A 16222-nucleotide genomic window follows, 5' to 3' on the forward strand; every position below is an offset into this window, starting at 1 on the left:
GTACAATAAATACACTGTACAGTATATAAACAATACAATATATAGAATTATACAGAGAGTAACAAAACAAATAACAATATAAATACAATAAATCAATGGCATCACTTGGTCACACCCAGGGCCGCCGTTAGAAATGATGTCTCCCCGTACAACAAAATTTTTGGGGCCCCCTGGGCCGCCCCAGGTGCCACCCACTCCATATCACAGTTAAAAGACCACACGGACATCAGCGCTAAAAAAGGTAACCCACACACAAGTTATAAAAAGCTATTGAGGACCAGGGCCCCCCTATAAGTTGAAAAAAACATTGGTGCCAGGGCCCCCATTACAAGTAAAAAAAAAATTGGGGCCCAAAAGAATATATTTTTTTTTAAAAAAGCCACACATTGGTGTTCAGAGGAATTGAACTCATGGCTTCAAGACTTCAACTTTACCTCCTTTTGTGACTTCGGGTCTTTTCGGCGCTTCAGGACTTCAATTTCGTCTGTTTTCGTGACTTCGGGTCTTTTCGCCCTTTCGGCTGTTCGGGACTTCAGAAGGAGGTGGCATGGCTTTGGCGCTGTCAAGGGTGCGAACAGTGCTTCCTCCCCGCTCTCCCAGCCCACTCGCATTGCATCTCCCAGAACTCACAGCGCTCTGCTATATATAGGAGAAGGGCCAGAGAGGGACTACAGTACAGCAGACCCTGTGGTCGGGCCCCCTGTGACCTTGGGGTCTGCTGTATATCTAGTTAACACCACTGCAATAAATATATATATACACGTACACAAAGCTGCCCTGTCCCTGCCCCGTAGAGCTATCAATCTAAGTGGATAATATACAGGCATAAATTGGAGGGGAAAAGTGCACAGAGTAAAGGCATTGTCCCTTAAGTGGCCGACTAGACTAATGTTCTAGTTCTCCAAAAGGAAGAATCTGAGTTTTTTCTTGAAGAGATTAAGAGAGTGTTCCTTGTGGAGAAATTTTGAGTAACGTTGCTTGAGAGCCACTGGTTGGGGATCACTGGCTTAGGCTATTCAGAAAAGAAAGTCCTATTCACATGGTGGAAGCTTCAGTTCTGACAATGCTCACTCCAGGCTAAACACAGGATTTAACACAAGTACATACAACATATAGTGGTGCACACTGACAATTTTGCGTTCAGACAAATTTACACCACATGGGGAGGCCCATTTATCAAAGTCCAAATTTATCTCATTATTCTCTGAAAAGTACTCTGACCAAATTTGCACGGGTTTTTTCCTCTTATTTATCAATACATTTTCCCTGAAAATTTCCTGTGCTGGAAAAAAACCGGACAAATTTGTGAAAAATTCGGATTGTACGAATTTTTGGGATTTTCCGCAAGAAGTCTTTTTTGGATTTTTTGCCCGAAAACCACAAAATCTTTGGATTATTGCAGGACTTCTCCCAATGCAACCTTGGCAGTTCTGGCGGATTTTCGAAATCAGACTTTTTCCATCCGCGGGGAGCAGCGGACCTTGTGGGCGCCATCTTCTGGATCGCCAGTCTTCATCTGTAATAGAGACAAAATGTTGAGTATTCCTTCTCTATGTACGCAAGCTAAAGAGTCCTACATATGATATGCTGTATCACCAGGTTTCTATCGATGTTAAATGTGCTTTTTATGGAAATGACCTGCTTCAAATTCGCAGCTCTTTAGCCTGGGCAATTTAAGTATCCATCACACCTTATAATCACATCTTAAGATGCAAATATGAATAGGTGTAATATGTATAAAGTTACAATGGCCTTTCATACATTAATCAGATTAAAACCCCATTAATATTGCAGTTTGAAATAATGAAGTGCGCAATCACTCAGCTTTTCTTTTTCTCCTTGTCTGCATTGCAAATGTGGCCACTAACTCATTGTCTCGCCCACAACAATACAGGAAGCTATTGCAATGTATTAATGTAGTAGACGGCCTGACTTATGGTTTGCTTGGGCAGTTAATTATGGTTCAGTGACTTACACTACTCTGTCGCTGTATACGATGTCAGCCACTTTATTAAGAAAAATGATAATCGCGGTGGGCAGGAGGAAGACAAGCAGAGGGCAAGGGAGCATTGCTCTCAAGTGTTTTAAGTTTTAAGTTTTTTTTTAATGTCATATGTGGTTTAAAAGGGGGAGTAGTCAGCACAGGCTTCCATTATCGTCCCTCCACCATGTAGGCCAGGGGGGGGGCAGACTGTAGGATATATATATATATATACTCAGAGACAGAGGATCGCACTCACAGGACATAAAGGCTAAGAGTGCTAGCCGAAACGTTAGCTTTCTGCTCTAATAAACACATTAAAAGACCAGTAACATAAAAGAAAATTTAAAAAAAAAAAAATGTTGTACTTAATGAAAAAAAACCCATTAAACTTTAAATTCACAAAGTCTTTATTAAGCAATAACTTACCGCGTCTCCGCTTGTGCTCCTCTTCAGAAACGGCGACAGGGCAACGATTCATCGTGCGGCGCTCGATTTCTCCTCCCTGGCTATCCCTATAGATGGCAGGGAGGAGAAATCGAGCGCCGCACGATGGATCGTCGCTCTGTCGTCGTTTCTGAAGAGGAGCGCAAGCGGAGAATTTATCACTTAATAAAGACTTTGCGAATTTAAAGTTAAATGTGTCTTGGTGTTTTTTTTCGTTATGTAGAAACAAATTTTTTTATGTTACTGGTCTTTTAATGCAAAAATTCTTGTGTTTATTAGAGCAGAAAGCTAATGTTTCGGCTAGCACTCTTAGGGGCTGATTCACTATGGGTCGAATATCGAGGGTTAATTAACCCTCGATATTCGACTAGGAATTGAAATCCTTCGACTTCGAATATCGAAGTCGAAGGATTTAGCGCAGAAAATTCGATCGAACGATCGAAGGATTATAATCCAACGATCGAAGGAATATCCTTCGATCAAAAAAACGTAGGCAAGCCTATGGGGACCTAACATTGACTTCGGTAGCTTTTATCTGCCGAACTAGGGGATCGAAGTTTTTTTTAAAAAGACAGTACTTCGACTATCGAATGGTCGAATAGTCGAACGATTTTTAGTTCGAATCCTTCGATTCGAAGTCGTAGTCGAAGTTCGAAGTAGCCCATTCGATGGTCGAAGTAGCCCAAAAAAACCTTCGAAGTTTTTTTACTTCGAATCCTTCACTCGAATTTAGTGAATCAGCCCCTTAGCCTTTATCAAAGTGATAAAGGCTACGAGTGGTAGCCGAAACTTTAGCTTCGGCCTCTCTCTCTCTCTCTCTCTCTCTATATATATATATATAACGATAGACGGTTAGCACGCACTCCTGTTCAATTGTCATTTATTAAATAGTAGGCTTCATATCATGTCAAGGCCGTACATCTTGGCAAAGGTTCTAGTCCATGAACAGAAACGTTGATGTGATTTGATATGAAGCCTACTATTTGATAAATGGCAATTGAACAGGAGTTTGTGCTAACCGTCTATATTTGTCTACTAACAAATCAAGCACAGCACCCGGAGTGAGTTAAAACGGAGAACGAGTGCGGACATTCTTGGACACACTATATATATATATATATATATATATATATATATATATATATATATATATATATATATATATATATATATATATATATACACAAGATAATGCCTGGGAAACTGAAGATGGTTCCTTAAAAAAGAAGTTCTTAAAGAAGGATGCCATAAACATAAATATATATTTAATTGCAAAAGCCATTCCTTAAGACGTGCAGGGGCTAAATAGCACACATAGAAAGTGCGGGGAAGCTATTTAATTGCTATTTTTGGGTAGAGAAGAACCGTATTTTTCATGATTGTAAAGAAGTTGACTTGACTGCTCGCCTAAGGAGGAGTGGGGGCTTGTCTTACTTTCTCTGGATCAATTTGCAGAGTCTTTTAGATAGAGGCTGAACCTTATGGCTTATATTTTTTTCAGAAAATGTTACTATTGAGCTATATATACTGTAACTATGCTTCTTATTACCATAGTGGGACAGAATTAAACACTGCTTTTCCAATTACTACAGCCGCCAAGTCAGACTCCAGGCTCTAATGCATCTGCTAGGTCCAGCTCTCAGCAGCTAGTAAAAAGGAACCAGCAGCACACTGTATTTAAGTTGCAAAAGTGCACCAAAAATTTATTTAGCCCACATCATACAATTAGGCAACGTTTCGGGCCCACCTGGCCCTTTATCAAGCCTCAGCTCTCAGCAGCCAAACATATTGTTGGTTCTAGACTCATCCTTAAATACACAGGTACATGTTTCTATAGAGAATATTAAGCTTATTATTTTGTTACTGAAAAGGGTTTTGTCCACAATGTGTAATGTGCAAGTAGTCCTTATAACCATGTGGATTTCTGGAGGTTTGTATAACAAAAAAAAACGCAGGGAGTTTCTTATTCATGCAGAGCATAGAAAATATGTTTCACACCATTGTAATCAGTCTTTCTACCTCTATCCTATCTCCTTCCAGTGTAAACAAGATGGGATGGAAGTTTCCAATTGCCTGCTTTGCGTCATTATAAAGAATGCAGAGAGTTGCGTGCTTCACTGGAAAGAATTGGATTGCGTGACTGTTTGCTCGAGGAGGGATATAACAAGGGAGGCTTCCAACAGACTTGCAATTGCATGACAAGAGCCCATAACAGTATCTATACACAGGCAACTATCTTGTACCACCGCTTGTCAGACTATTGCAATATTAGTCTATGCACAGGGCTGTTTTACAGAAACATAGCGTGGGTGCAACCTCATCATAAACCATACATAAAACATTTCTAAAAACATAGGAATAGAAATCAAGGCAGGACTGGGCAGCTCGGGCCCACCAGGACTGTGACTGAAGGACCCTCTTCCCAAAACCTGGCATCCAACCTAGTCCTCCATTCTCCTTAATTTGCCAGTACCTGATCTGGGCAGGGGAAGAGGCAACTTTCTGGGCAGGGGCAACGAAGCCTGACACTGAAAGAAATGCACTTTTATTTATCTACTTAATATTTGAAATACAATAGGGAAAACTACTCACATTTCTGCATTCAAATCAGAAAGGGTAATTTAGCAATCGTCGAAAGAGTACTTGCACCCTGGGTTCTGCTGCTGTCTGCAGAAAGTGCTGGATCAAAAATCTTGCCTTGTCCCTCTGAATGACGCGTAAGCTACGGGGGTGCTTAAATGCCTCCCCCAACCCTCGCCAATGCAGCACTCACTAACACAGTCAACTTTGTATTAGTGAGGGGAGCCATAAGCCAGTGGGCCCTTTGCAATGGAGTGCATGGAAATATTCATTCACATCCAAATCGAGTGCACAAATCCAAAAAAGAAATCAGTTTTCACACAGAGGCCGTATGGTTCAAAAGGTCTGAAATCCAAACAGGCATTGACTGACACGGAATCTGGCCAATCACTGGCTGCCGCATCATAACCTTGCCCCTGATGTCACCGTCCGACATTAAATATCCTAGTTCTGCCACTCTGATGTCATGGCAATTTAAAATAAGCTAAACGATGTTATTATTATTGATATGGTAAAGAATAAAGCACTCTAAACAGGCATGGTTTTCTGGAAATTGTGTGGGGTGCACTACATCTAGAAACTCATCGACCAATCAACTGATAGCACATAAGATGGTGCAACTTTGGACACAAACAGGCTTTTTTAAATGACCTTGACACACTGTTGTGTGTAAATTGTTGTTGCTCAGTAATTTATTTTCCCTGCCTGCAGAATGGTTGTATTTGTTGTGTTGCTCAAAAAGTTTGTTTCAGGGGGAAGCTACTCCTGCAACAGGAACAGGGGGTGCCTTAGTCACTCTGATAGTGTTTAGAATTGAAATGGCAGCATTTCTGATGAGGGATATTCCGGGCACGAGAGTTTGTGTCTGTAGGACGTGTACTGACATTGTAACATAGTGACACCCAGTCATTGACTTTAATCTGCTTATTAGATATGTTCAATAAAACGCTAAAAAGGCTTTGCTGAATGAGAAGAATTTCTTCCTTCTTTTACAAGAATATACTGGTATACTGGTCCCTAAGTGGTTGCTATGGGTTACTAGACCAGGTGCAAACGTTGTTGTCTTTACACCAACTTTCTGCTAAGTTATTAGCTCTTTGACTTACTATTCCACTGTGACCTATACTAATTCATATGGGGTAAAAATGGTCTTTGATTAACAAATGAATGTAAAAGTAAGTTAACACAGGGCCAGCTCTAGCATAGGGGGCGCACACTCAAGATTTCCGTCATCAACACAAACCATTATACCTGGGATCAGTCAGTGAATAAAATGTGGGTTACCAAAGGTATTGTTTCTATCGCTTTGTTTTTATATAATAAACAATAGGGATGCACCGAATCCAGTATTTTGGATTTGGCCGAACCCCCGAATCCTTTGAGAAAGATTCTCAATACGGAACTGAATCTGAATCCTAATTTGGGATGGGAAGGGGGAAACATTTTTTACTTCCTTGTTTTGTGACAAAAAGTCCTGCGTTTTCCATCCCGCCCCTAATTTGCACATTAGCGTTCATATTCGGTTCGGCCAGGCAGAAGAATCTGGCCGAATCCTGCTGAAAAAGGCCAAATCCTGGCCAAATCCCGAACCGAATCCGGGATTCGGTGCATCCCGTGCATCCCTGCTAAACAATAATAATTATAGTAATGGATTTCATAAAGGGTTGAATTTTCAGAAATGGATTTGCAAAATTAGAAGAAAGAACAGAAGAAAGCTCTACTTGGGCTCACTGCTTAAAAATACATGTGGATTTCACAACACTGCAACAGGCATATCATACACCTAACAGCTTTTAACTCCTAACACACGACAGCCACAGAGCAAGCAACGTTGAAAAACCTCGGTTTTAGGCAAAACAAATTGCCTTTGCAAAGATATTCCTAAAAATAAAACAAAGCAGACCTGTAACTATGACTGTGGTTAAACTAAGTAGTGATAAGGAGCCATATGCAATTAAGGGGCAGATTTATTAAGGGTCGAATTGAAAATTCAAATTAGAATTTGTTTTATGGTCAAAACTCTCAAATTAAACTAATTGTGAATTTTCCAAAATTGATTCAAGTTTTAATTCGAATTTGAATTTCGAGATTTATCTTACTCTGGCCCTTTAAGGACTCTAATTTGATTATTCGCCACCTAAAACCTGGCGAGTTCATGTATAAGTCAATGGGAGAGGTCCAAGGACCAATTTGGACGTAAGTAGCCTTCCTGACATTCAAGTTTATTTCGAAGAAAAAGACTCGAATTGAGTTAAGTCAGATTTGACTTGAGTTTTCAAGCCGGTAAAATTTGTGCGAGTTTTAGATATTCGATTTTTTTTTAATTAAAATAACCCCGAATCAAATTTCGAGTGTATTCAAATTTATAGGAGTTCAAAAAAGCTCACATGAATTAGAAATTCAAATTTTGATAAATGTGCATTAGAGATTTTAACATTGGTGAGAAAATCCAAAACTATTCATATTCCCTCCGATATCTGTCCGTGTGTCTGTACACAGCCCATCGGTTTTGGCTTTTCTGTGCCTGCAACGCGTGACGATAGCCTTATGTGTATTTACCATTATTTGCATTTTTTTTAAACAATATCTTCAGAAAAGGGAGGTATTCATCCCATTCATTTATAGATCAGCCAGCCTATATAATATTATAATTACTTTTCAGCATTATTATGAAAGTGAAATTATTTGGTGATAGGGTTGCCACCGGTTTTGACCCATACAGTTCAGTTTTCCTGTTCAGGTCTCAAGTTTCTGTTTGGTTTCTGTTCGGTTTTGAGCCTTGTGAAAACCGAACACTACTCTGGCCAATAAATTATCAAGTGAGGTTAATTTCATATTCAGTGTCGGACTACTACTCTACAACACTATGCTACCGATATCTCCTCTACCCCCTCCGCATACGCGCGCAAGCAGTATGCGCTAGTAAGCAGAAGAGCGAAGTGCAGAAAGTGAAAGTGCAGGAGCCGGTCCAGAGGGTTGCCCAGCTGATACCTCCCATACCCCCTTTGCATGAGCACACGCACATGCATGCTTGTGAGTTTTTTTTCTCCGTAAAAGGAAGTGCAGCAGTGGGTCCGTGCCCCCAGCTGCAAACGATCAAGTGCCACAATACCTTGCGTGCCTGCACGCTTGCAATTTTTTCGGGACTGGGCTGGCAGGGCCCAAAAGAGCCCGGGCCCACCGGGTTTTTTCCCGGTGTCTTGCCGGCCCAGTCCGACCCTGTTCTTATTACAGAAACAACAAAAAAAAGAGCAAATCAATCAAAAATAAGAAACTGTTTTTATAAATTATCATTGCTGTATTTCAGAGCTTTCTGGATTGATTTCTATATGATAGATCCAATACCTGTAATTAAAGGAGAAGGAAACCCCCTGGGCGCAAAAAATTGGGATTACTCATCAGGCAGAATATAGATAAGATAAGTGTGGTTTTGAACTGGACATCAAAACTTTCTGTCTGGTTTACAACATTGAGAAAACTGGAGGGAAATCCAGCCAGTTGTGTCTAAGTGATGCAATAACCCCGCCCTGGCGTCATAACTCCACCTATTTCATTGTGTCTGCCTCTGTCACCACTGCTCCACCCCCAATGCTATCTGCTCCACCCCCTTTGTTCGGGTTTAGTCGCCGGCAAAGGTGGCAACCCTATTTGGTTTATACAAGAAATCCCCTGTGGCAAAATAAAAAACTGTAGAGATGACACCGTAAACTTACCAGGTTTCTCCCAAAATATTCTTTCTCTGCCTAACATAACTGAAGAAAAAAATTCCTACCAAGACATAAAGCAAATGTTTCATTTCTATTCTTCCTTCCTTAACCAAGGCTACAAATCTACTTCTCAGCGCTTGTATGCTTTCAGCTATAATGTGCTATTCAACCCCACAGCACTTTCCTCAATTACCACCTGTCTGCTGCTACTTCAGAGACTAACCTGATGCACTCAGCAATGGATATTTACACCAGATGTTTCCCACCTATTTTCCTACTACATAACTTTATATCTGTTGCTGAAGATTGCTCCTCGTGTGAACACCAATACCATTATATTCCTTCTCAAGCTGTTCACACTGACTCAACCCTATTTCTGCTATTTACTGCAATAATTAATGCAGAACGGTTAGACTGAATGTACTTTCATTTTACACTTGATCCCACCTTTTTGGTACTATGAAATTCTGCAAAGAACAGAAGGTATTTAATAAAACTCCTCTGCTCAGATTCCCCCCATGCAATGAACTCCTTTTATCTGTAAGCCTAGGACATAGGCTCCAATCTGCCCAGGAGTACAACACAAATCAGTGGCAGCACATGGAAGCAGTTTAACACAGGAATTTCCTGCGGTTTATTGTGTCAAGCAGAATACGACATCCCTGAGGCGTGCCATCCAATCTGCCCAGGCTATACCTTGAATGTATTTTGGGGCTTAAAAGCTGTGAGATATAGATTTCTAGCTACCTTTAAGAAAGACGTTTCCAACACTGATGTCCCTCATCCTGCCTGAATCCCAAGACTTAAATAAATATATTTGTGTGTGTGTGTGTTTATACACTATTGACATTAGGGGGCAGATTCATTAAGGGTCGAATTTCAAAGTTAAAAATACTTCGAAATTCGACCCTCGAATTGAAATCCTTCGACTTCGAATATCGAAGTTGAAGGATTTAGCGCTAATCCTTGAATCGGTCGATCGAAGGATTTTTCGTTCGATCGAACGATTAAATCCTTCGAATCGAACGATTCGAAGGATTTTAATCCAACGATCGAAGGAAAATCCTTCGATCAAAAAAAGGTTAGCAAACCTATGGGGACCTTCCCCATAGGCTAACATTGACTTCGGTAGGTTTTACCTGCCGAAGTAGGGGGTCGAAGTTTTTTTTAAAGGGAAAGTACTTCGACTATCGAATGGTCGAATAGTCGAACGATTTTTACTTCGATTCGTTCGATTTCGTTCGAATTCGAATGAATTTAACCAATTCGATGGTCGAAGTACCAAAAAAATACTTCGAAATTCGAAGTATTTTTCATTCGAATCCTTCACTCGAGCTTAGTGAATCTGCCCCCAAATATACCGACCTGAATGAATGAAAACCTTCATAGACAATATGTAAAATTCAGAAATAGTCAGTATGCTTTATCAGCACAAGACTTTATTCATTTGGCCTAAATGAGCACATGTATTCATTCATAAATTTAATTCCTCTCTATGTGAAGTTGAATAGTCATAGTATAAGCAAGTTATGAGCCATGCCTTTTGTTGATATTATTTCTATCACATAGTATTGCTGGCATTCGTTTACATAATTTCATATATCAATGTGCTGTTAAATGTAATTCATATCTGGGAAGGATCTGTTGTTTTTATGACAGGTCTTCATCCAACAGGAAAGTTATCCCTGTGCTTCCTTTTAATAGTAATTCGAATTTTGGGCCAGGGAATTTGTTTTTATGTTTGGTTTATGTTTTGGTGCCCTACCAATGACTGGCCAAAACAAGAAACTTGATTATGTTAGGGCACTATTTATAGATACCAGATATCTGTACCTTAGTAACCCTTAAATCCCTTAAACAACATTGGCCATTGTTCTGCATAGCATTCCAGCTGATCAAATTTGTCAATATATCTACGTTGTTCAAGTACAAGAAAATAGAAGTGCTGCTGAAGTATTTTCTTGTACGTGAATCAGATCTGGGCAGACAGAGTCACAGACGGCACCCGCCGCTGCAAAGAGCGGTGAGATTATGTGTGTAGCACTACTTTGTGTTTGTTATGTTGTTCAAGTATTTCTCTGATTAGCCTACCCAACATTTGTTCAGCTTTAGGGCAGAACTTGCTTTCTTGAGTCAGCTGAAATTCCCCAATATGAAAGCAATACTAGGCGCACGTACCATCAGTGGTCCATCCTCCACCATTAATCCAGAAAGAAGTTTTTCGTACAGCACCGGTACATTAAAATGCCTTTATTGATACATTACATGGCAAACAGCCTGGTCAGCTTTAGGGCAGAGACACACGTAGTGTTGGTGGGAGATTAGTTGCCCAGTGACAAATCTCCTCTTCTTCGGGCGACTAATCTCCCTGAAATGCCTTCCTGCCGGCTAGAAGGTGAATCGCTGGGGGGATGGCACTCGGAGTGCTTCATTTTCCGAAGTTGCCTCACAAGGAAACTTTGGGCTACCTTGGAAAACGAAGCGATTCGAGTGCCCCGAACTGCCTTCCCACCAGCTAGGAAGGCAGTTCGGGGAGATTAGTCGTCCGAAGTAGAGTCGATTTGACGCCAGACAACAAAATCTCCCCGAATCTCCACGTGTGTCTCTGCCCTTATAGGGAAGTGTGTCCTCTATAAAAAAGCAAAATAGTCCAAAACTCACCACAGTCAGGCGGAGGTTCCAGTGCACTCAATCAGCAGTCCTCCAAAGAGGCCTGTAGAAACAAAAAGTAGCGCTACACATTTTGTGTTTTCTTCAAAGGAATGGTAACATCAAGAAATTAACGTGTTTAAAAAAATACACGTGAAAAATCCGAATTTTCAGAATTTTTCTGAATTTTCACCTGAATAATTTGAATTATTGCACGAAACGCAGATCATAAAATCTTTTTTTACTTCTCCCACTGACTTATATGCAACCTCAGCAGGTCTGAGACGGCATATTTTCGGATTCTGACTTTTTCCATCCTCGGGGTATAATAAGTTCCGAAAAATTCCTGATTTTTTTAAAATTCGGATTTTATACTAAAAGAAAAACAAATTTTTCGGGTTTTTGGCATTCGGAGTTTAGTAAATAACCCCCTTAGGGTTGCCCAGTTGCCTTAATTCTACTAGATACTGTATATCATGACCTGGATAAATGAGAACCTTCTTAGACACAAATCAAATGAACCCTTATATTGGACGAGCGAATCTAATGGGCACATGTGCATCCACAAGTGCATTAAGCAAAGTGCAAGTTTGAGTGCAATCAGTATGTTGATTTTCCACAATGCAGTAGTTTTTTTCCAGAATTACTGCATTAATGCATTCGCAAATGGGGACGCTGCGCCTACAGCAATTTCACCAATTTGCCAAAATGACCACCTCTACACATGCATTCTTTAGGTGCAAGTGTGCTGCGCCTACTGACACTGCAGCTACTGTCTGCTCAGGAGGTGTTGGTGGCTTCAGGGTTCCCCAGCATCAATAGGTGGAGCAGTTCTTGATTTGGAAATGAAGACAGGTTGGATTGAGCAGTGCCAAGCACAAATATAAACAAGAAGTGCATTTTAACCCAAGCACCGTTAATGAAAATGGTTTTATGTGTGGCCTTCTTTGGACTGCAATAATTTTCATTATTTCATTGTTCGTTCCAAAAATTCCCAAGTATATATCTGTCCCCACTTTTACCACACAATACGTTGGCTTTTATGCGGGGTAAGCCTGAAAACTCAAGCCTTCTATTATATTTTTCTCACCTCCGGCAGTCAGTTACCATGTCAACAAGACCTGTAGTGGACTAATGGCTATTGCAGGTCGTTATTTATAGCTGCGATTAGAGCCGCTGCGGGATTTATTATGGCTATCTCTCAGCACGCACATATATAAACACACGTGTACATATATTTATAAAGGGGCTTGGAAAAATGCTGCCTCTTGATTGGATACAATGCAAAGAATGACCATGTATAAATCAGAGACTGACTGCACACCTGCAGTTCTTTATTCCCTTTAACCACCCTGTCTAAACTATTTTGTCCATTAAAGTAATCTATGATATACTGTTTTCTATTTCTGCAACTGTTACGTGCTGTAGCATTCTCATCTGAGAGCTGAAACATGGACTACATACAGTGGCGTAACTAGAGGTTACTGGGCCAAAAACAAATTATTTTTCAGGCTAGAAGTTGACCTGTTTTACAAATATTTATTGAAATTGTATATTAGGACCTAATGGGGCCCCTATACCTCCTGGGGCCCCCTGCAGCCACAGGGTCTGCTTCCTCTGTAGTAACACCCTGACTACATATCCCAGTATGCTCTGGGGCAAGATGCAGACTCACATCCAGTAGGTAACTCATCATATAAAAGCCATTCTTTATCTTTCTAAAATGTATATGCAAATATGTAACAAGGCAAGGACTTGGCACGTACCTTAACGCAGACACAAATCAGCATGTTGACACACAACACTTTTGTTCTTATATTACATGTCAGTTTGATTATGAATTACAGTACATGTTTTGATGTTAACTGGAAAATAAAATGTATGGCTACAGAAGGCAATAAGTCAGCACTCTGAATAGTACATTCTCTACCACTTTGATCTGTATTCATATTTTACTCTGGGTATTTATCCTCATTTGATCAGATACAATATATTCCTTTATACTTAAGCAAAATGAAATAAATGATGGAAGAGAATATACCGTGGTAGAAGCAGGCAATGGGTTAATTTGACTTGCGTCTCCTGTGTGTTCCTTTCTCTCCTGCAGCCATAAAGATGAGTTACTGGCCAGGCCTGGCCCGGGGAGACAGGGTGTAAATTATCTGCAACAAGAAGAAGGACTGTGGGTTAAGTAAATACAGCACCATATTGACTCTGGCATTCTGTCAATAGCAGCGTCTGTCCTGATCTGAAGAGGGGGCTGGGGGGTGGGGAGCACTGTCTGCCTATTCCATATATCTCCAGCACAGACCCTCTTAGCAGGGAAACTGGAGGTGTCACCCCTTCATATTAATGAGATCAAAACAAAAGCTTAAAAGGTAAGTCAGTTTATGATTGGAATCACTGGTGCTTACTGAGAGATTACAGAAGAAAGTATCCAGAGACATTGAATTCTAAACCTGCTTGTGATGCTAAGCAGCCACTGGCCTCTAAAGAAGCAAAGACCCAACAACCCAGAGTTTCTAACAGAACCCAACATTCTTCTGCAGTTGGGCTGTAAGATACAAGCCTAAAATGGCTTATTGGCATGCATGTTCCTTTCACGAAAGCTGGCCATAGACGCAAAGATCCGATCGTTCGAATCCTCGAATGATCAGACTTTCCCATCTCCCGACCTGCCACTAACCTTCAGTTTAAATAAAGTAGAAAAGAACAGATCAGCCGATGTTCGGCCCCTGACAGCAATCGTACAAAAGTTATGTCCGACCAAAGCTGGAAAATCGCCTGATAGGCAATACATGCAGAGATATTATCGGCAGCCGACAGAAATCTTTTAACCTGTCCGATGGACTGAACGAGGGACGAAGAATGTCGGGACTCTCCACACACGGTCCAAAAATCGCACAAATCACAGATTCGTACGATTGGATCTTTGCGTCTATGGCCAGCTTAATTCACATTCACTTCCCATTTATTTTCAGTGCTCTTGTCCAGTTCATAGCCTGATATTTACAAGACTGAATCATTCTCTATATGTTCCTGCCCGAAACCTCCGCTCCTCTCAGAGCAACCGCTTGGTTGTACCCCCCCCTACTACTGCTGTTTCACGTATCAAACCCTTCTCTCTTGCGACTCCTTATATTTGGAATGCCATTCCTGAATCTCTCAGGAGAGAATCCTCCTTCAGTGTTTTTAAAACAAAACTCAAAGACTACCTACCTACCAAACTTCCACTGACCTCTACTGTGCAGTGTTGTGTAATGAAGCTACTTGCAATGGGTGGGTGGCACCTTGAGTCTGCTTAGCACATCCTTTGACAAATGACAGGCTCGGCCAAGGTTGCCCATACTGCATTAATAGTTGCACAGGAGCCCTCCAATGCATCATCTCATACAAATGTTGAAATTATCATTTGAATTCCATTTTTTTCCAGCCCTCTACCTGCATAAAAGTGTCACTGAAGAAATAAACACACTGCTGCATTAGGATCTTTAACTATTCTACATAAAGGTTCTCTCTGGGCTCTTCTTTTAGAGGCAGACCTATATGAGCATATGTGCCAAATGTTGACAGATACACTTTAAATGAAGGTTGCATGCAGGTACTGGGTAGTAGCTACTGAAAATAATGATTACAAGATCACTTCTTCCTTCTGTTAAAGGGATTCTGTCATGATTTGTATGATGTAGTTTTGATTTCTAAATTACACTGTTTACACTGCAAATAATTCACTCTACAATATAAAATTTCATTCCTGAACCAGAAAGTGTATTTTTTTTTATAGTTGTAATATTGGTGTGTAGGCGCCATCTCAGGTCATTTTGCCTTGTCATGTGCTTTCAGAAAGAGCCAACACTTTAGGATGGAACTGCTTTCTGGCAGGCTGTTGTTTCTCCTACTCAATGTAACTGAATGTGTCTCAGTGGGACCTGGATTTTACTATTGAGTGATGTTCTTAGATCTACCAGGCAGCTGTTATCTTGTATCAGGGAGCTGTTATCTGGTTACCTTCCCATTTTTCTGTTGTTAGGCTGCTGGGGGGGGAAGCAGGGGTTAATATCTCTCCAACTTGCAGTACAGCAGTAAAGAGTGGCTGAAGTCACATGAGTCAGGGCAGCTGGGACACATACAGTATGTCTAGTCCCATGTCAGATTTCAAAATTAAATATAAAAAAAATGTTTCCTCTGGATTTCAGTGCAGAATTCTGCTGGAACAGCACTATTAACTGATGTGTTTTGAAAAAAATCCTGAGGGAAGCGCGATGAAATTTGATGGGGATCGCAGATTTACAGGCTACCAAATCATATTACTTGAATAATCATTGCATCAGCTTTCTCACTATCATAACATTGATTCCTTAAATAACATTACGTTAAGAAAACACAGTTTTCAAAGCTGATAGATGTGGACATGCTTGTCCCTTATATACTTAGTAAAATAATATGTCTGTATCATTTTCGTAGCCATGAGACATCCAGCGTTTTGCTAGGCCTCTGGCTCCCCCACGTTGTATCTAAAGGGATCATGTTGTGCAGGGGGTTTTCAAGCTACTGTATTTGGAGAGGGTCACTATTATCTCCAAAATTAAATGTGAAAGACTTTTATCTACAGAAATAAAACTTGTATTATAAGATGGAAACTGATATAAAAGGAATAATTAACTCAACTCCTGGTTCTCATTAGTGATGGGTGAATTCATTTGCCAGGCATGGCAAATTTCTGGATTCCGAGCAATGGTGAATGTTTTCGCAAAACTGCTGTGAAAATTCCCATTGACTTTAATACATTTGGACAAAAGAGTCGCGCGTGTAAAAACTTGTCGCGTATGTAAAAATTGGTGCACATCAAAATTATTAG

The 16222-nt window shown here is 40.5% G+C and overlaps 1 long non-coding RNA gene across 3 annotated transcripts in view; it reads right to left on the reverse strand.

Moving 5' to 3' along the window:
- Positions 1-833: 833 nt before the first annotated feature.
- Positions 834-16222, reverse strand: part of LOC121400694 — a 30603-nt gene continuing 15214 nt past the window's right edge. For 2 of the 3 annotated variants that reach the window (XR_005965922.1, XR_005965921.1), the window contains exons 2-4: positions 13406-13526; positions 11377-11428; positions 834-1516 (exon numbers count right to left, since the gene is read on the reverse strand). This is a non-coding gene — a long non-coding RNA (uncharacterized LOC121400694). Of the gene's footprint in view, positions 1517-11376; positions 11429-13405; positions 14035-16222 lie in introns of those variants that run through there. The other variant, XR_005965920.1, reaches the window with a different exon arrangement.

Source organism: Xenopus laevis, chromosome 2S (genome assembly GCF_017654675.1).
Source record: "Xenopus laevis strain J_2021 chromosome 2S, Xenopus_laevis_v10.1, whole genome shotgun sequence".
NCBI classification, from domain to species: Eukaryota; Metazoa; Chordata; class Amphibia; order Anura; family Pipidae; genus Xenopus; species Xenopus laevis.